At 45.3% G+C, this 20,009-nt stretch overlaps 2 long non-coding RNA genes across 7 annotated transcripts; both read left to right on the forward strand.

Moving 5' to 3' along the window:
• The first annotated feature begins 7,229 nt into the window (after window positions 1-7,229).
• On the forward strand, window positions 7,230-9,591 carry LOC133897816 (uncharacterized). Of its 6 annotated transcripts, none has more exons than XR_009905970.1 (6): window positions 7,230-7,968; window positions 8,066-8,415; window positions 8,497-8,559; window positions 8,672-8,736; window positions 8,815-9,280; window positions 9,537-9,591. It is a non-coding gene; the product is annotated as an uncharacterized LOC133897816 (long non-coding RNA). The 6 variants fall into 6 exon arrangements; XR_009905974.1 differs by having other exon boundaries at window positions 9,519-9,590; XR_009905971.1 differs by lacking the exon at window positions 9,537-9,591 and having other exon boundaries at window positions 8,056-8,415; window positions 8,815-9,512.
• On the forward strand, window positions 9,591-10,214 carry LOC133897817 (uncharacterized). Its single transcript, XR_009905975.1, has 2 exons — window positions 9,591-9,694; window positions 9,786-10,214. It is a non-coding gene; the product is annotated as an uncharacterized LOC133897817 (long non-coding RNA).
• Window positions 10,215-20,009: the final 9,795 nt, after the last annotated feature.

The following is a 20,009-nucleotide window of genomic DNA, read 5'->3' on the forward strand; positions in this document are numbered from 1 at the left end:
TACGATATGCCACCGATGTGTCAATGACATGTGGGATCAGGTCTCACTTCTCATCCTCATAATGGATGGCATATTGTAGAACCAGCACTTATTCAGTTGTAAATCGTAGATTTTTCCATTTATTAATGAATTATATGAATTACTATGTATGATGCAAAGTTGGTATCGTCGGATGACTTTTGGACACAATGGCCTTCCAACGATGATGCAAAGGAGGAACAAGAAGCGGCGTCTCGTAAACGTGCCCAAGAGGAGTAGGATGAGAGGCTAGCCCGTGAGTGCACTTCGGAGGAGCAAGAAGCAGTATCCCATAAACGTGCCAAGGAGGAGGAGGACAAGAGGGTGGCCCATCAATGTACTACGGAGGAGGCCAAAGGTTGAAAACCTAAAGATGTTCAAGCGTCAGACTTCGATGTCTTTGACACGCTGGCGAGCCTGGACCATAGGCGACGCTACGGTCGATCAGGCGTTCTCGGGTCCTCCGCTCCACCACCATCGGCCTCCCGGTGTCCTCGGACGTACTCATGCTATCAATCGTCAGTGCGGGGATGCGGTGCTCGTTGCGAGAGAGGTAGAGGGATACTGGACTAGCTCAACTCAAGCAACTTTTCAAGAGGTGACTTGTAATATTGTGTGTTTGTCGATGCCTGACTTACAATATGTGTTCATTACTATATATTATTGAAGTTGTTTTTATTATTGATTTACAGTAAATATATGTATCATTGTGTGCATGTATTGAGAGAGACGGAGAGATCGAGGAGAGAGAGAGTAGAGAGAGGACAGAGAGGAGGACCATGGAGGTGGGAGAGGGAAAACATTGCCGGCTCAATTCTTCGGCCGGCAGTGATACCCAAGGCATTGCTGCCAGCCGAAGGATACAATAGGCAGTGATGCCAGAGAATCACTGCCGATCTACCGAGCCGCCACTGATAGAACTTGACTATCACTACCCGTTACCCACTGCCAGCTTTAAAACCGGCAGTGAAGGGGGTTTGGGAGTAGGCAGTGAAGGGGTTTTCTAAAGTAGTGTTCTTATCTAGCTACTTGTTGAAAGCTACAAGGAAAAAAATTATATCCTAGCATTTGGTAATCCGATGTCCTCCTTCCTTACCTCAGCACCTAACTATTTCCGTGACCCCTAACTAACCATTAAAATATCTGATATATTGTGCACCATGACGGGGGAGATCGTGTCTTTCTCTATTTCACCCCTACACATCCGTGTGGTTGAATTTTACAAAGCAATAACTAAAACCCAACTCCTACAAGATGGATGCAAGCTCCAGGAAACATTAATATCTCTTTCCTATACCGTAGCAAAAACAGGACCTCACACCTTTTATGATTAATTCTTTCTGCCACAAGAAAACATATGAGGGTTGCCAAATCCCTAATCTAGAGAAAGAAGTAAGCACACAACATCTTCGATGTGGAGACACAGATAGAGCTAGCTCTCCAAAGGCGCAAAAAGATAGAAAAGATGAACTTGATAGCAATATGTAGGTTCAACCTACATGTTGGAAGAGAGGTCTTGATCATCATCGGCGGTGAGGCGCTCTGGAAATCCAGGGGGATCTCAGAGGGTTGGTGATGGTGGTGGTGGTCTTTTCTCCAGCAGAGCCTCCCGTAAGGCCCAGACCATCCTCCACATCGCCTCTCTCTCTCCTCACACTATGCGCATGTCCAGCAAAAGGATACAAAACCAGACATTAATGGCAAAACCGAGTTCTGTTTGCACCCGTTCTTTTATACTTGGCACCAAACCTTTAAAGAAAGGCTGCAAGCTTTTCGTTTGTTTGTCACCTAAAATCTCGTCCCCTTCTCCTCTCACCTTTTGACCAAGATCCTGAGAGAAGACTTTTAAGAGAGAGGCATACGGTGGGGTGCGAAAAGTACTAGTCTTGGAAGGTTGTGAAGAGGTAAAGCCACCAAATCTAGATATAAGAATATGGGTATACAGAGTGGGCCATGATTGTCAGTGGCTCCATTCCTGTGAAGTTTCATTTGAAGACAATTTTGGTTTCACATGTGCATTCAATGTATCTACAAACAAGATCAAGAGATAAATGTAAGAATCAAAGTATGCAGTTGATTATGCACCTCTTGAGAATATTTCAGATTTTCTTGTTTATAGAGATAAAGGATATCCATATATGTCTTTCTTGGTTTGGCAATATGCTCGCCTTGCCGCACCTCCTGATTTTAATATATGTGTATGGTTTTACACATCTGTCTTATGTATGACATATAAATTATTAGCTATAACTGATCGTGTTCAAAAAGACATGTTGACCGCAATGGATACATGAAACTTTATGTAATACAAAAATTATGGTGTATCCTTTTCATGGTACCGTGTATCAATTCAATTTTGTGTTGATTTATCCACACCTATCTAAGCCAAATGCAAGGATCAGTTATTACTTCACACTTCACAACTACATAACAAAAGATGACCCTCATTATCAAACAAAAAAAAAACAGCGGCAAAGATTGTTTTTGTTGGAACACGAAGAGTGAGTCCCGAACAGATATGCCGAGAGCCTCACTCATAAGAGGAGGCTCAAGCTTGGAGACAGAGTCTACGAGTGGAAAGGAAAGAGTGAGAGAAATATCGTTTGCGTAAATGGGAAAAAACCACTGGAGTCCTCCTTCTCCTACCCTTGGAGGGCATATTTATAGAGAGAAGGGGAGGGGAAAATTACTGGCCTACCCCTAAGATATTATGTTACAATCATATACCTAGAATGATACTTTTAGCATTTCACCCCTTCAAATACCACGTGGTGGTTGAGATACTATGACAACTATTGTAATATCATAGTGTACCATCTAAATATCTCTAGGCTAGGGCGTTCCTCCAATAGTACCCCCTCATCTGCGGATCCGAGGTTATGAGGGGTGAGCGGATGATCAGAGAATTAGCTCCAACCCCACCTAGATTTTAGGATAGCCTGAACAACTTCCCGTCCTTATAAAACCTCTCGGTGATGGCCGCAAGCGGCGGTGATGAGGTTTGATGGAGGTGACATGGTCCGTAGCCTGTGATGATGCTCGACGGAGGTTAGACCGGTTGGAGCGTCACGGTGAATCCAGGGGTGGAGTTACCGGTGAAGCTAAGGGGCGTGATGGAAGCAGAGTCATCCGGATCCCTCGGCGGTGGAAGCCGAAGGCGCAGTTGACGGCAAGGCTGAGGCAGCCCGCTACCCCCTCAGCGGTAGATGCCAGAGGTGAAGTCAAAGACAAGGCTAAGGGGCGTGACAGAGAAAGAGCCATCTGGAGCCCTTGGTGGCAGAAGCGGGGTGTTAAGTAGACGGCGAGGCTGGGGCAACCCGTTACCCCCTCAACGGTGGATGCAGAAGGTGGGCTCGATGAAGAGGCTGAGGGGCGTGATGGGGCACATCCATACGGAGCCATTGGCGGTGGAAGCCGAGGGCAGAGTAGGTAGTGTGGATGAGGTAGCCCACTACCCCCTTAGCGGTGGAAGTAGGAGACGGAGTCATCGGTGAGGATGGGGAGACCCACTACCCCCTCAGCGGTGGATGTCGGGGGTGGAGTCGATGGTGAGGCTTAGGGGCGCGATGGGGTAGAGCCGTCCAGATCCCTTGGCATCAGAAGCCAGGGGCTGAGTAGACGATAAAGCTTAGGCAGTCCGCTACCCCCTTAATGGTGGATGCCGAAGGTGGAGTCGACGGAGAGGGTGAGGGGCGTGATGGGGCAGAGCCATCCGGAGCCCTCACCAGCGGAAGCCAGGGGTGGAGTAGGCGGCGAGGCTAAGGCAGCCGACTACCCCATCAGTGGTGGAAGCTGAAGGCGGAGTCATCCGTGAGGCTAAGGCGGCCCGCTACCCCCTCAACAGTGGATGCGGAGGTGGAGCCGATGATGATGCTGGGGGACGTAACGGGGTAGAGCCATCTGAAGCCCTCGGCGGCGAAAGTTGGGGGCGGAGTTGGCACCAAGGCTAAGCCAGCCTACTACCCTCTCAACAGTGGAAGCCAGGGGCAGAGTTGTCAATGAGGCTGAGGCAGCCCGCTACCCCCTCAACGGTGGATGCTGGAGGTGGAGTTGATGGCGAGGTTGAGGGGCGTGATGGGGGCAGACCCATCCAGAGCCCTCGATGGCGAAAGCTAGGGGTTGAGTATACGGCTAGGCTTAGCCAGCCTGCTACCCCCTCAGCGGTGGATGCGGAAGTGGAGTCGACGGCGAGGCTGAGGGGCATGATGGAGCAGAGCCATCCAGAGTCCTTGGTAGCAGAAGCCGTGGATGGAGTAGGCGACGAGGTTGAGGCAGCGTGCAACCCCCTCAGCGGTGGAAGCTAGAGGCAAAGTCATCAACGAGGCTGAGGCAGCCCACTACCCCCTTAGAGGTGGATGCCATAGGTGGAGTCAATGACGATGCTAAGGGGCATGATGGGGTAGAGCCGTCTGGAGCCCTCAGCGGTGGAAGCCAGGGGTGGAGTAAGCGGCAAGGCTATGGAAACCCACTGCCCCCTCAGTAGTGGAAAGGCAGAGTCATTGGCGGGGCTAAGATGACTCAATACCCCAAAAGCGGTGGATGCTGGACGTGAAGTCAACGGCGAGGCTGAGGAGTGTGAGGAACTATCCAAACAGTATTCTAATTAATCATTAGGATGATTATTATTCATAATCACAACCTCAATGATTAACCAAAACACCATCCCAGTAGTCCCAGCACGTGTTTTGTGCCCAAGATCAGAACACATGCCTTTCCAATATTTACATCACAACATAGCTTAAGAAAGAGTGAGTAATTAAAGTTATAATACAAGTTCTTAAGCATGATCATTTACAGTAGTTTGCAACAAAAGAGAAACTATGCAGCGGAATATTAAAACCTTAACAACAACAAAAGGAGAGTGGAGCCATATGCCCTTAGGCTCCACCCAAAAAGCTACGCCTCACCATAGTAGGATGCACTAGTCTTGCCCACCAACTGCATCGGTGGGCACGAAGTAGCCAAACATCACCTCACCCTCACTAGCAGAACCTGAAAGAGCAGTATGAGTATGAAGGTACTCGCAAGATTTAATGCATATACGGCACATATAAATAGCCCGACTACAAGGATCATGCATTGAGCTACTAGCAAGGTGCGGCCACAGGGTTCAGTAAAACATATGCAGTAAGTAACCTGAACAACTATGTGGGAGCATCTATAGTTAACCGACATACTAGTGTACCCTGCAAACCACAACTTGAGCATGTATGTATAGGAACCATAGTATCTCATCAACAAAAACCGTCGACCATTTCCATCATACCATAACCTTATCCCACATTCATAACTCTATGACCGATGCAAATGAATAGAATTATGCTCTTGATCCAGAGCGTGGCATTTCAAAATGTTTTTACACCCTGCAGGGGGTACAACTTTACCCACACGACTCGAGGACCATTCGGCTTGTGCAACTCGCAAAAGTACACTCAAGTAGATAGATTTGTTTTGAGTACTAACCGCATCGAGTTAGGTAACTAATCAAAATCTTCCTGATATGTACTTCCGTTATTCTGGGTGTATCAGGTACTGCTGATTCAGTTCCGTGATATCTAAAACCTGTTAATATGTGTCATACATACCCTGTTCATATATGATATATTCCTTCTGTGCATATACCCTATAATTAGATATTCGACAGTAGCCCCCTAACTCTACTCAGGAGGAGAGGTTTCTATAAGCGCCCACTCGAGTACCGCCAAGTTTAAGCTTGGTCGAATAAAGTGGATCAGTCTCATGGTCGAAGGAATCGAGCATAGGTGGGTCCTTCCTCGAGTATCGAGTGGAAGCTCGGTCGGGTTGAGTGCCCTGCGGCTAACTGCACTCGAGACTTGAAGGAAAAGACTAAAGAACTCAACTGATCGACACCCAACTCCGAGTAGAGTTAAAAAAAACCTTTTGAAATTTAAAACGACATGCAGGCACATTTAATGCCGGTAAAAGGGCGTACAGATATTCGCACATCGTCATCATACCGCTTTTCATGCCAGTCGAAGCATGGTAAAAACAGGTGTTGTTGTCAAAGAGACGATAAATATTTGACCATTTACCTGTATGACCCGGACTTGTGGTGGCCGTTCCTCGTCATTGCCACCTGTCTTTCTTCCCAATCTTTTCCGCCCTAGCATGCACGATCGCCAGAAAGAACTTCTAGATCCATGGATCCCAACTCTTCCTCTGAGATCCCGACTTCCTCCTCGCCAGAGAAGCAATCGGATGTAGCAGCTGCTGGCACCTCGCCGGATCAGTACGATGAGGCAAGGTTTATGATCAAGGCCTAGACACCCTTAGTAATGCAAGAATCTAAGCTGGTGGAACTTGAAGCTAAAGGAGTGGTGCTGCCGCGCAGCCTGGTTGAATGGATGACAGCATTTGGTGAGGAATTCCCTTCCTGCAAGATTGAGCATGAATTTGTAGTTTTCGAATCCTTCTTCCGCTGTGGTTTTAACATTCCTCCATCCAAGTTTCTTCTCAATGAACTCCATCCAAGGAGTCCTCGGGTATAATGATTGAATTTCTTATTGTCTTCTTATTTCCTTGTAAATTATTAAGCAGATACCTGAATGCATTCGTTTTGGATAAGTGGCCTCTTGTTAGGGAACGGCGAGTGTACCAGCTCAATCACCTCCTCGAGCAACTAGAGAGGTAATTTCAGTTGAATTATCACTCTTTAGTTGGTCATACTTTCACTCAATAATGATTTCTTATTATTTGGTTCTTTGCAGGCCACTGGTGACTTGGCTTTGCCCGGTCCATATGTAACTCCTCCATCGGCTCTACCTACCGAACCAAGAACAAAGAAGGTGACCTCAAAAAGGCAAAAGCCAAGCATCGTTTCACATTTTCTGATTTAAAAGAGGTTTGCCTTGGATTTTGATCTCGACTGGTCAATTAGCAATCCTTTCTTTTCCTCTTCTCTTCTCCTGTTGATTGCAGACTTTCGACTGAGGTGCAGACCAAGGCTACCAGTGCCCCGACCAGTCATTTGGGTCTACCTTCTCTAGTTGACTTGGCCTCAGCTCCAATCAGAGATCCTCGAGAGTGCCCGAAGAAGACCTGTAGCTCAAGGGAAGTGAAATTTCAATACCAATTTCGACTGATGATCCATGGATGGTGATAAAAGCTCTTCTCGAGGCTACAAGCGCTCAGGTAGCTGCCATCGAGGCTAACCACCACAAAAAGCTCGAAGCCAAGATGGATAAAATCTCTACTCCTTTAAAGCAGCTCTTTCGTCGTGCGTCATTCTCATCCTCCCGGGCCAAAATCGTGCGTCGTCCTCACAGGCCCAAAAAAATACTAAAAGCCAGTCGGGCCCAACATTCACGCCAAACGTGAATTCCTGGAGATCCCCGAGCCACAGCAGCCGTCCGCTAACCCTATCACGCACGAGCTACCGAACTCCTCGCACCGCAGCCGACCGCCGACCGTCCCATGGATGCGCCGGAATCGCCCCGCGTCCTCTCCCGCGCCATGGCCGCCGCGTTGCAGCTCCCACGCAACTCCCACGCACGCCGCCTGCATCGTCTGCGCGCCATGGCCGCCGCGTTCTCCCATCCATGGCCGCCACCCAGTCCTCCTCGCCCGCACATACACCTGAAGCCAATAGAACCCCACAAAATCTGGGGCCGAAGCTGCAGAAAATGTGCCGGTCGGACCCCCTCCCGCCCTCCGGATCCCTACCCGGTGGCTCCCCTACCTTCACCAGGATCCTGGATCTCTCGCCGAGCAGCCGGCATGCCGCGTCTGATGCGATCCGTGGCTCTACCGCACCGCCAGAGTCGACGATGAATCGGGTAACGCGGTAACACCTCCGGCTCCCGCCCTGCTCCCAACTTTGGCCCGAGCCGACGTGCGCCTGCGGACTCGCAGCGCTTGTCATGCTCCTCCTCGCTTCGGCCCTGCTCCCTAGCCTTCCTCGCTATGGCACACTCTCACAGCATCTTCACTGTAAGTGATTTTACTTTTGCATAACCTCCTCGCTCATATGCATTTATGCTCGCCTGCTACTTGAATATACTAATTTTGCATTCAAAGTTTCTTTCAGCTTCAGTCCAATGCATTATGTACCTAAACATGCGATTGGAAGGGAGTGACATACCCTCCAACAATTTCGAAGAAGAGAGGAGTTGAGCCCGATTTGGCTAACCCACCACCGTGGTGCTAACCAACTGACCCGGGAGGCTCCTCAATGTATTATGTACCTCAAATCCTTGTGCAGGATGATATTTGCTTACCGCTTATTTTGTTCAGTTTACTTCAAAAGAACAATTTCTATGGGCAAATTCCCAGAGAGTTTGGAACGCTGACTGATCTAGAAGTGCTAGATTTGAGCAGCAACAGCTTGGATGGTGCAATTTCGGAAGAACTAAGAGCAATGCCACTGCTCAGACAACTGTAAGACTTATTGGGCCCTCCATTATTTGTTTTTGATGTATTGATGGACTCTTACGTTCCAGATTGCTTCATGATAACCAGTTCCAAGAAGGTGTCTCTTCTTTCGATGCCCACGAGACAGTTGCTGTCTTGCTGATCAAGCAGGTAAGGGGCTCTACTTCATGTTACTTCTGTTTATTGTCCACATAGCTTCAAATATTTACTGGTTTTGTTTCTAAATGTTTACCTCACCTTCTAAACAGATTTTGTTTTACAGGTGAGGCTATAAGGACTGGATTTCTCTCAGTGGCCTCCGAGAGAAATATTGCACAAATATACCAAGTATTTTTGCATTTTCATTCTGCTTTATGTTACATATACTGCATCAAACATTTATAGCCTTGTATGCATGTCTTTCAGGTTTCAGTGAGGCACACATAATGCAGAATTTGCAGTCCTTTGCAAGTGCCATGCAATCCTTGAAGCTGGCAACCTGCCTGCTCTCCTCTTTCAGGGAATGATGCTAAATCTTCTGATCCGGCAAATTCAAAAGAAACCCAAAGACCTGTTGATGTGCTTTCTCTAGGGAGTGGATCATTCCCTGCATTTCCAAAATCAGATGACCAAATTCTGATGCCTTTGCTTCCTGAAGTGATTGATGCTACCACAGTGCAGCAGTTATCTACAGAAGTGGCCCACTTGACTGATGAAGAATTGACTGGCGCTAAGTATAGTAAGTAGGCATATTTGATCATAATTCTGGCTGCAATATTGCTTATTAGCCTGATTGTTGCATTTATTTTGGTTTGGCGAATGCGAGGGCGTGTGCCAATAGCCCCTTGGAAAACAGGGCTAAGTGGAGCTCTTCAAAAGGCTAATGTAACAGGTAAAACGTTCTTTATCATTCTATTTAATTTTACAGTCGAGCAAGTTAATGCATGCAAAGTACTGCATCTTTTGTGAGCATTTAGTCTTTGAGACTCCCAGATTTTCTTGGTGAACTAAGCATATGGCCAGTTCAGGAACTCTATTGTGCTTTTAGTTATATTTTGGATATACTTGTCACTTAAAATTATGTCCTAGCATCCAGGTGCTTCAATGCATTATTGTTTCTTGTATTCAAGTGTTTCAAAACTGAACAGACTTGAGCTTGAAGCCGCTTGTGAGGATTGCAGCAACATCATCAATACTTATCCTTCAAGGGGATACTATCTAGTGGAGTTGATGTTGTTATTATCTCCACTATCATTTCATCCAACAAAGAATGGCCTGGGAGTTCAGAAACGTGCTTCAGAAAAAGGTTCAAGACTAGCAACATCTTGTTCTCAACACAAACAACATGAAAAAACAAAAAAGATTTTTCAATGCTAACTGTGTATAAGAGCTGCTAGAGGCGAGGTGGCGCGTGGCAGATAAGGCAACGCGCTGGCGGAGAAAGCAAGGAACAAAGGCAATTGGGTTGTTCGGTTAGAGGAGATGATGGCGGATCGTTGGATGTGCATCCAATGGCGAGGGATGTTTGATTGAAAAACTCCACTTTTCAGTCACTAAGAACATTCTATACGAGATGTTCTTATACATAGATATCTCTATGATGTTATTGTGGAGATGTTACTTTTGTTATATTCATGTTAGACAAGAAATCAAGAGTCATGATATTGCACTAATGTTGGATCTTAGGCATCGTAGAGCATTATTGCCCTATAAATTAAGTATTATCTTTACCATCATGTTTTGTTTTCTTTGTATGGGAAGTAAAATAATATTGTGTGCGAGATTTATGAACCATTTTAATGTGGCGGTGCTAGATTTTGGGTCCATTGCAACACACGGGTATTGTACTATACATAATATCATGTTCGACATAAACCAATTTATTTGTTTGTACGTCTATGTTATTTATGAATGATATACTATTTTAATCACATTATACTTCTTTTCTTTCATGCTATTATAATAATAAAACACACATTAGAAATATGGATACCGTAGCATCGCACGGGTACCTTACTAGTTGAACATAAGTCTATTCTTGATCACAAGTGTGTGATTCAATTATTGGGTGACTAGCAAAGATTTATTGTTCGATTTACCTTTTCTAGGCCTTGAGTCCTCCTGCAATATCAAGGAAAAGCTTCTTGCTGACGCAATGAAGAAGATTAACGACGATGTCAATTTTCAAGATAGACTCAGGAATCAAGCGAACACTGCTCGAGCTGAAAACAAGGTGATGATGACTGCAAGGGACGCTGTTGTTCTGGCCCTTCAAGAGCTAAAAGAGCAGACCCTTGACCTTACGTCACAAGCAGCCTCTGCAAGTGCTGCCACACTGCTAGGTATTCTTAAGAGCTATAACCCCGCACTTGATACCTCAATGGTGATAGTCGGGTTCAACTGTACTAGCGATGAAGCCACAAAACTGGTCGAAAGCGTCCAGCCGGTAGTTCCAGCATTTGTCGAGTCTTTGAGGCTTAGTTTGCCTAATGATAGTGGGAGAGTCCCTCAAACTGATGGTCTAGCCTATTCTGGCATTTTGTAAGATATACTTTTAAGATCTGAGAATGCCCACAACGATGCTATAATTTGCTAGTCTATTATGCTTTTGCCTGCTATTTTCTTGTTCATTAAATAGGATTAGCATAAGTAGATGCTAAAACTGATAAATACATGTTGTTATTATTCTCAAGACCATACAATTATGCATCTGTCAACCTAAAATTTTAACTAGATAAGTCATTAGATGTGCGGCCCTCGAATACTCAAGAAGACCGTAATAGTAAGGAAAAAAGACAGATTTTTTTGCGAACTTTTATCAGCTTGTGCATTCAATCAGCACATAAACATGAACTCAATAAAGAGCATACACGAGGCAAACTAGGACTTCAGAACCCTTTTGGCCATTAGACATGAGATGTGTGACAATCTCTATGCCATTATGCCTCCTAAGGTATAATCATTCGTCATCGACCCAACACATGTCTCCGTTGGTTCTATTCAATGTGATCGATGCAGAGCCAGATAAAATTTTGCAAAAAATATGGTATTATGATGTAGCCCCCGACTCTATGATCAAGGAAGAAATTACTCAATCAGAGAGCAAAAAAGGACATACCTGTACCATTGGTCGATAATGTAGTCGAACAAAGAGTAAAGTTCTAGCATCGAAGGTATCGATGTAGCCCTCGACTCTCTTTTTGTTGTAGCAATCAAGACAGAGAGTGGAGCATATGCATCGACACACCATCCTCGACTGAATACTCGAGTGTGCAAGCCCCTGAGCACTATTGTTTTAATTGTGTTGTGAATATCGAGTGAACTTGAACCACCGGGCAGGTGGGCATTAAAAACCCACTCCTGTTTGTGCTTGTTTTCTCTACAATCTTGATTTGATGTGCCATAATGACTACCCATCCCTCTTTTAGAGACAAGACAAGCCATAAAGACGACTTGACTTCACCGAATGTGCTATGTGGCCGAGGCGAGGCCATCATTTCCGATTCTGACGACTATGTTTATATAGTAAGACCCGTTCCCCTGGTATAAATAGAGGGGACTCGAAGTCGTCTGTCTTTCATATTGCCCCCCTTTGTTCCTTTGCCCATTGCCTTCTAGGATTTGTAGAGCTTGAAGCCATGGACTCCACTCCTTCTCCTCCTCGTGAACTAATCCCAGAAGTCCTTTCCCCTAGGCATCTCGCTATGGTCCCTCCTGAAATCATCATTGTTCCCTCCTCTGAAGAGGACTCGAGTGGTAGGCCTATGAAAAAGAGGGAAGAAGCGCCCACCGCAGATAATCGCCGGCCCTCATTCAGTGCATTCGCCATTACATCAAGGCTTATGCCTCAAGCCAGACAGCTCAGCCCTCCGCATGGAGGATGATTGAGGATGGTGGTGATCTCGACCGGATCATCGACCAAGCCACCATCAGGTTTTTCGATAGTGGAGCCTTCAAGTCATCACCGGCTAGGGAGGCGTGGTCATCTTCTTTGTCGACAACTGCCAGATCACCCTCACACCAGGCATAAGACCACTCAGTGTCACCAGCATTGGTCATCAGCTCCAGCAGAGCCTTCGCCTCAGCCACTTCTCCTGGTCTTTATGCTAGTTGGCGGTCAATTCCTGGGGTGATCAGCTGCTACCCGAGGGAGGAGTATAAAAGGTTCTTGGACTCATTCAAGGGCGACTAAGGGTTTTTTTTTGAAATGTCTAAGCTGATCCTTTCTATCAATTTTGCACTACCCACACGGATTAGCGTGAATGAGAAAAACTATGTAATCGAGTAGCCAATCGAATCGAATGTAATTGACTTACCTGTGACCTATCTTTTTTATGAATAAAACTTTTGGAGTTCGTCAATGTTCCACGAGTGCTCGAGTATTTCACAGCTTGGAGTAGATAGTCGTACCGACCCAGGTCGAGTGACCTCAACTACTATGCAAGGTCCTTCCCAATAGGCGATAACTTATGACGTTGGGCCTATTTCTGCACCTTTCGTAGGACGAGGTCCCCAGTAGCGAGTTGCCTAGGTTGAATTTTCTAGCCTTGATATCTACATAACACGTGCTGATACTTGGCCGCTCGAATAGACACTTGATCTCGGTACTCCTCTAGTAGATTTATGTCATTCGCTCATAAGTTCTCCTACCCTTCTTCAGAGTAATTTTCCACTCGAGGTGATCTAAACTGCAACTCAGTCGGGAGCACCGCTTCCACTCTATAAACCAAGAAGAAAGGAGTTTCACCTATGGCCCTATTAGTCAACGTACGAATGGCCCATAGTATCGAGGGAAGCTCTTTTACCTAGCATTTCGAGGAAGCCTTTAGCCTGTCGAATACCCGAGTTTTGATACCTTGCAAGACTATACCATTAGCATGCTCAACTTGACCATTACTCTGCAGGTGAGCTAATGAGGCGCAACAAGTCTTAATGCCGAATTCTTCGTAGAACGCAATAAAGGTTTCGCTTCTGAACTGGCTACAATTATCTGTAGTTATCCGATGCGGAACACTGAATCGAGTAATTATGCTCCTTATGAATTTCTTGGCCGCTTTTGCGGTTATTTTTCCTACGGGTTCGGCCTCTACCCACTTAGTGAACGTGTCGATAGCCATGAATAGGAACTTGTAACCACCTTGGGCTCTTGGGAATGGTCTAGGATATCCAAGCCCCAAATGGAGAAAGGCCAAGAAAGAGGGATTCTTTGCAGAGCTTGGGCTGGTCGAGTGGTCTACTTTCCAAAAAATTGGCTGCTTTCGCACTTTTTGACCAGCTCAGAAGCATATTGGAGGGTAGTCGGCCAATAGAATCTGTGGCGGAAATTTTTTCGACCAAGGAGCGAATAGATGCATGATTATCACACGTGCCTCCATGGTTATCGAGCAATTTTCTCTCTAGACGCGTCATCATCAGAGATGTCTTGACCCTCAAGATAGGCTTGGTACAGAGTCATCCAAGTTCGGTTGCATTTGAGTAGTGTAGTATCCGTGTCTGCGGGTTCTGCCTCACTGACCTGAGCAGATTGCTGTTCAGGTTGGGCAGCATCCGTTCGCTGAATTGTCAGGACAGATGGTTTAAGGAGTTTCTCAATGAAGACCCCTATGGGTACCGGTGCTTGAGAAGAAGTGAGTCTAGCAAGTTCATCTGCACTAGAGTTATCACTCCTTCTGATGTGTGTCAGTTCTAGCCCTTCGAACTTTTGCTCGAGCTTTCGTACCCCGAGTAAGTAAGCCGCCATATTGTCATCCAAGCATTGGTACTCCTTTTGAATTTGGTTTACGACTAGCTGTGATGCCCCTTTCACAAGAAGTCGTTTGATCCCAAGTGATGCAGCTATGCGGAGCCCTTTTACGAATCCTTCATATTCTACAACATTATTAGAGGCTTTAAAGTCTAACTGAACAACGTACCTGAGTTTGTTGCCCGTTGGAGATTTGAGCACAATGCCAGCTCCCGAGGCCTAGAGCGTGAGCGATCCATCAAAAAAGAGCGTCCAGTGATCTTCGACCATGTTTGGCCTTTTTTCCTCAATGCTTGTCCATTCAACGATGAAATCTGCTAACACTCCAGATTTTACGTTTCCGCATGGTGCGTAGTTTAAATCGAACTCATTTAGTTCTACCGCCCATTGCGCGATTATCACACCCGGTTTCAATGGCCAAAACCAGATGCGGCTTATGTGTGCCCAGGATGTTCAACACACATAAGGACGTCACAGGTGAAGTAACAAAAGCAATACTTTCATTAAATAAATATTAAACTCTTACAACAATTGACATATATTGTCTTCTATCAAGATATCTGCAGCGGAACAAAAGCACTGGTGCCCAACAACACCACATGCAACCGACTGGGAGACAAGCGCCTAGAACGTCACAACCTCGTCTTGATAGTCTTCAACATCTTCACTCACTGAGCAGCAGCATACATGCCGCATAGTGTAGGGAAAATAGCAAGTATGAGCACATGACGCGCTCAGCAAGTGGGGGAAAGTAATGATATGCAGGCTTATATTGAGAATAGGCTAACACATGGTATATTTGCGTAAATGTGAGTAATGAAAATATACTTGGACTCAAAAAGCATTAAACAATTATTAAGTGAATGTAACCCATACAGTCCAACACGCAGCATATAAGGCTCCCCACCTTGCATACCATAACCGTCTAGTACTCCCTGTACTATAACCAAAACCACAACCATCTAGTACTCCCTGTACCAGAACCATAACCACAACTATCTAGTACTCCCTGTACCAGAACCATAACCACAACCAAATCCATAACTATAACCCATAATCACAACCCACTAATCATGTGAGGATCCAAGTCTCTCATAACTGTGAGCACGACTGTTATAACAGTTTTACACTTTGTAGAGGTTATCCAGCTTTCCCCACGAGTCAGTGAATTCCATGTTGCCGTGTTGCGCAAACACTTAACACACGCCAGTGGTGTGCCACCAAGAATCACTGTATGACACTTTCCACTAACCAGAGACTAACCCAGTATGTGTCTGCCCACTAGGTTTCACCGCCAGGCTTTATGCGAGTTCAACTCCTACCCAGAAGCCCCCTTTTGCGCTGACACAACACACACTGGATAGACTCTAATCAGTATGTCACGCCTTACCCATATCAGCGTCGTGGTTGGTACGTTACTGTTGGTAATATGCCCTAGAGATGATCGAGTTTGCGGATTGGATCTGCTAATGGGTTTTAATGTTGATTAAAAGACCAGTAGGGTTCAGAGTCATAATGGGCTTTAATGTTGATTAAAGGCCCATTAGCGTGCTCTATATAAGAATAGGCAGGGGCCAAGGTGCATTGAGTTTTTTCAGAAAAACAGATCTTGCCACCAAAAACCCTGGCCACCTCCTATTCCCGAACTCCCTTCAAAACCCTAGCCGGGCGCGCGGTGCTAGCACACCGGCGCACGGCGATTCCATCCTTGTACGTGTGGATACCGTAGAGGTGCTGCTACTATTGCGGTGCTGATTTGCTCGGGACGTGCTCAGGACGAGGTTGACGATCGACTACTTGACGCGCACGACGTTGGATTGGTCTGCTCCAACTCTTCTTCCGCTGCACTGCTCGTCAAGTGGTAACGATTCATGATCCCCTACTCGCATGGCTTCCAGGTTGAATGCGGTAGAGAAAATTTATTTTGTGCTAGCGTAGCCTACCCGCAACCCTTCAGTGGTATCAGAGCCATCCTGCGTAGTTTTCGATCTGGATCAGTCACATATAGAAGATATGTGATAGAAATAGATTAGATCTATTGTTTTTGATCAGTTCATATGATGGATTGATCAATGCACGGTTGGTTAGGTGAATCAGAGATCGGATGAGATGCCAGTCGATGAAACCACATAGCCAAAAAGATTAGCTCGATCTCCCACCTGGTTTTGCGTGCGACTTGCCCCTACCGGCTGGAATCACCATCGGGGCTAACTGCGTGCATTGCGACATGGTCGGGAGAACAGCAGATCGAGGTCGTGTGTGCTGTCATCGTTTCTGGAAAAACCTCACGCGATGATCAATGGGATTGATCTAATGGAAATTGAGGCATTATGAATGACTCGGAATTGGCTCGATACGATCGATCCGATGAGATTTTCATAGCGATTTCATAGATGGGACCGGCGTCGCGTACACGCATAGATTGTTGTAATAACATGATCCCATCACAACATTAGAATTCGATTCTACGCTTAACTCATTTTTGCAGAGAATGTTGTGACTGATATGGCCTTGTGATATGTGATGCATGTGTGTAATTTTTCATGGCCTGCGTGTCATGGTTAATTGCAGCCCAAGGCTGTCATGTTGTTGTATAACGACCTGCGTGTCGACTTGTGATGCTTCTTCTCATGTAATTTATCTAGTGCTATTAGGTGTAATAGACTAGAACAAGATCATGGAGATTTGAAGCATGATGACCCAGAGGACAGGAACCGTGGCAATGAAGATCACCATGTGAAGGGGCCATACTATGTCACAGTTAATATGATTGCCTGTGATGTTTTTATGTTCCTGTCATACTATTATTTCATGTTTTATATGTGGTGGATATGATTTTCATGATAGAGTAGTTTCCCTCAGAAAAATCAAGAGTAATTGATGCCCTTCCAATAGCTGCACCTACAAAGGTTTTGATCATTGTGTGGTAGGTCTGCCAAAGCAGGGTGCCATCATTTATCTTAACCAGTTAGAGTGGATGTCGGACATCCACACGCACAGTATTGGTTTATTTGATAAAGCTATCAAAACGGTTTTGGGCTTTGGGGCATGGTGTTGGGCGCCGGGGCATTCGATGCCACCCAACAAACAAGAGTCACATAGGGATGTGATTAGCAAGGCGTTGCTTACCTATGTCACTAAGTTTCTAGCAGTGATGCCAAAGCTCACTAGAACTTAGTTGAATATGGATCTTGATCCTCTATATGTTGTTAGAGGGAAAACACATATAGTGGAGTATCTTTTGTTAAATTGTTTAATAGAAGATTCACATAGGCATAGTGCTGAACCTGCATTTTCTGTTGTAGATTATGGCACCGGCCACTAGTAACACTTCCAGTTTTAATTTGCGATCGATTCTTGAAAAAGAGAAGCTTTCTGGAACAAACTTTATTGATTGGTATAGAAATCTGAGAATTGTTCTCAAACAAGAGAAAAAGGAATATGTTCTAGAGGTCCCCTATCCTGATGAACCAGCTGATAATGCTCCTGTCTCTAAAAGAGGCTTGCCTGTATGTCCTCTGAGCTTCAGAAGCAATATGAGAACAGGGATGCCCATGATATGATTGTGGGACTCCGAGGCATGTTTGAGAACTAAGCTCGGGCTGAGAGGTACAACACCTCAAAGTCCTTGTTTGCGTGTAGGTTAACAAAAGGTAGTCCAGTCAGTCCTCATGTGATCAAAATGATTGGTTACATTGAGAGCTTGGAAAAACTTGGTTTTCCCCTTAGCCCTGAGTTGGCTACGGATGTAATTCTCCAGTCGCTCCCTGCGAGCTTCGAGCCGTTCATTTTGAACTTTCATATGAACAGCATGGAGAAAAGTATGGCTGAATTGCATGGGATGCTAAAAACTGCTAAGGAAAGCATTAAGAAGAGCTCTAGTCATGTGATGATGGTTCAAAAGGATAGCAAGAAGAGAAAGCGCAAGGGCAAGGCTAAAACTTCGGATGAGATCTCGAGTTCTAAGCCTAAATCTGTTGGAAAGCCCAAGGCTAGCCCTGCCGCTTCTGACACTTGCCACCACTGCCATAAGACTGGTCATTGGCGGAGGAACTGCAAATTGTACTTGGAAGAACTCAAAAAGAAGAAGGGAAGTAAGACTTCCTCTTCAGGTATAAATGTTATTGAAATTAATCTTGCTACTCGTCTTGATGATTCATGGGTATTTGATACCGGATCAATGATTCATACTTGCAAATCATTGCAGGGACTGAAAAGAACTAGGAAGTGTGCAAGAGGCGAATTGGATGCTCGCGTCGGTAATGGTGCAAAAGTTGCTGCGTTGGCCGTTGGCGTTTACTCCTTATCGCTACCCTCAGGATTAGTTTTGGAACTAAATAATTGTTATTATATTCCTACCTTGGGCAAAAACATTATCTCTTCTTCATGTTTGGAAGAAGATGGTTATGAATTCATAATAAAGAACAAGTGTTGTTCGATATTTTTGAATGGTATGCTCTATGGTAATTGTCCATTAGTAAATGGATTATATATATTGGATCTTGAGGATATAAATATCTATAACATTGATACAAAGAAGCATCGGCTTAATGATTTGAATCCCACTTTTGTTTGGCACTGTCGATTAGGTCATATAAATGAGAAGCGTATGCAGAAGCTCCATAAAGATGGTCTTCTACATTCATTTGATTTCGAATCATTTGATACATGCAAGTCTTGTTTACTTGGCAAGATGACTAAGACGCCTTTCACAGGTCGAAGTGAGAGGACAAATGAATTATTGGCCCTAGTACATATAGATGTATGTGGACCGATGAGTTCTACAGCTAGAGGTGGTTTTCAGTATTTCATTACTTTCACCGATGACTTTAGTAGATATGGTTACATCTACCTAATGAGGCACAAGTCTGAATCCTTTGAAAAGTTCAAGGAGTTCCAGAATGAAGTACAAAATCATATAGGCAAGACAATTAAATTTCTGCGATCAGATCGTGGAGGTGAATATTTGAGCCATGAATTTGGTGGTCATCTAAGGCAATGTGGAATCGTTCCACAATTGACTCCACCGGGTACGCCACAATGGAATGGGGTGTCCGAGCGGAGGAACCAAACTTTGTTAGACATGGTCCGGTCGATGATGAGCCAATCTGATCTTCCATTGTCATTCTGGGGATACGCTCTAGAAACTGCTGCTTTCACGTTAAACAGGGTTCCATCTAAGGCTGTAGAGAGGACACCATATGAGATATGGACCGGGAAGCGTCCCGGATTGTCTTTCCTTAAGATATGGGGTTGTGAGGCTTATGTAAAACGTTTGTCGTCTGATAAACTCACTCCCAAATCTGATAAATGCTTCTTTGTGGGGTATCCTAGGGAAACCAAAGGATATTATTTCTATAACCGGGAAGAAGGCAAAGTGTTTGTCGCCCGGAATAGTGTCTTTCTTAAGAAAGAGTTTCTCGCGAAGAGAGTTAGTGCGAGCACGGTGCAACTCGAAGAAATTCGGGAACCACTTGAAAGTGTTTCAGCTCCTATTGAACCACAACTCGGTATGCAAGATGTTGCAGAACCTGTTGTCGAGACACCAGCCCCACGTTGGTCGGAAAGGTTCAGTCGTGCACCCGAGCGGTTTATGTTCCTAACCACGGGGCAGCGTGACATATTATTGTTGGACAATGATGAACCTAAGACTTACTCGGAAGCAATGGTGGGACCAGACTCCAAAAAATGGCTTGGAGCCATGAGATCCGAGTTAGAATCCATGCGAGAAAACCAAGTTTGGAACTTGGTCGATCCACCTGATGGTGTGAAAACTATCGAGTGTAAATGGGTTTTTAAGAAAAAGATAGACGTTGATGGAAATTTTCACAGCTATAAGGCACGATTGGTGGCGAAAGGTTTCAGGCAAATTCAAGGT

Source organism: Phragmites australis, chromosome 17, assembly GCF_958298935.1.
Source record: "Phragmites australis chromosome 17, lpPhrAust1.1, whole genome shotgun sequence".
Taxonomy (NCBI): domain Eukaryota; kingdom Viridiplantae; phylum Streptophyta; class Magnoliopsida; order Poales; family Poaceae; genus Phragmites; species Phragmites australis.